This window comes from Panthera uncia, chromosome F2, assembly GCF_023721935.1.
Source record: "Panthera uncia isolate 11264 chromosome F2, Puncia_PCG_1.0, whole genome shotgun sequence".
Taxonomy (NCBI): domain Eukaryota; kingdom Metazoa; phylum Chordata; class Mammalia; order Carnivora; family Felidae; genus Panthera; species Panthera uncia.
In genome coordinates, this window is record NC_064812.1 from 22,436,647 (window position 1) to 22,438,077 (window position 1,431).

Here is a 1,431-nt window from a genome sequence, read left to right on the forward strand (position 1 = left end):
TTATCAAGTGGCTTTGTATTTTGTGCTCTGATAGAGTTATAAACTAAGAATAGCATGGAAGGAGATGCCATAAAGGCAGTTTGAAACTTACGCAACCATATAGCATTTTTCTAAGGCTATTATCTGTTCATTTATTCATATTCATCTGTTCAATAAGCTCTTTTTTAGTATCCTCTGTGGATCAGTACTTACATGTTTGTGAATAAGACAGATATTGCCCGTGTCCATGTGAAGCATATATTCTTCTCGGGTATTTATTTTTGGAACATTGTTAGGATTTAAGTGCTATAAGAATTGTTGATTATTCACCTTTTACAGAAAACCCTTTGCCCTGAGAAGAATAGAGCAAGGTAAATGAGAAGGTGAGTTCTTCAAATATAATGGTAGTCCAGAGAAGAGATTGACTTTTCCCAAGATACTAACTGAATAGGACTTAGGATGAAGTCAGGCTTAGTTGGTATTTGAGCTTTAGCTACAGTCTTGTATATACGAATACTATATTCTGTTTATACAGCAGACTCTGCCTCTAGCCACAGATGTTTCCGGCACCTGGTTAATTTATCCAGGAAAGGCCAATGCTCATTAAGGCTCCCAAGTCCCAGAGCTAAGTTTTATGGGTGGGGAAACTGAGGTACTGAAATTGGTTATGGGATTGGCTCAGATCACAACTAGCTGGATGTAGGACTCTGGCCAACACAACTGGCAGGTCCTAGGAATGAGACCAAGGTCTCCCTCCCTGGGACTCCCTGACTTTCAAGAATGGCTGAGGCTTCTCAGACCCCCATCTCCAATTAGGCTTACGAAATATTAGAGGGGCTCAAGTGGAGACCCTGCCGGGAGAGAACCTGTTTTGACAAAGGAGAGGCTTGAATCAGGAAACCAGATGTGGCTTCAGGGCCAGAGAGCTCTGGCAGCATCCAAGCTGTGAGTCCTAGGCTGCAGTCTGTCAGGGACGTGCAGGACATGTGCAAACAGGGGCTCTCTTCTTCCTTTCGCTAGCTGCTTTCTAATGTCCCCTGAGTGGCTCATATCGAGGTTGCCTCTTGGTGGAGACCTATCCTGGAAGCAAAGTGGATTCCTGCCTAGATGGTTGTGATGTCATCTGCCACTTTGAGTTTTACTGAGCACGTGCAGAGGTGGAGCAAGATGTCTCACTCTTTCACCCAGTCGTGGTGGTGGTCAAGCCTGAGGGCGAACTAGAACCTCCCAAAGTGGCCCTGGGGGTTGGGAGGTTGGGAGTGTTAGGCATCGTTTGAATGAGCTTATTTAATACTAGAGTTTACTTTTATACCTTGGATGTGATAAAAAGAGAATCTGTTGGTTTTGTAGTTTGCCCATCTTGGCATTTGTCTAAGTGAACTACCAAAAGGGAAGCTCATTCACATTTTCTTGGCCACTTGGGGTAAGCAGTCATTCTAAAAATTGTTGGGA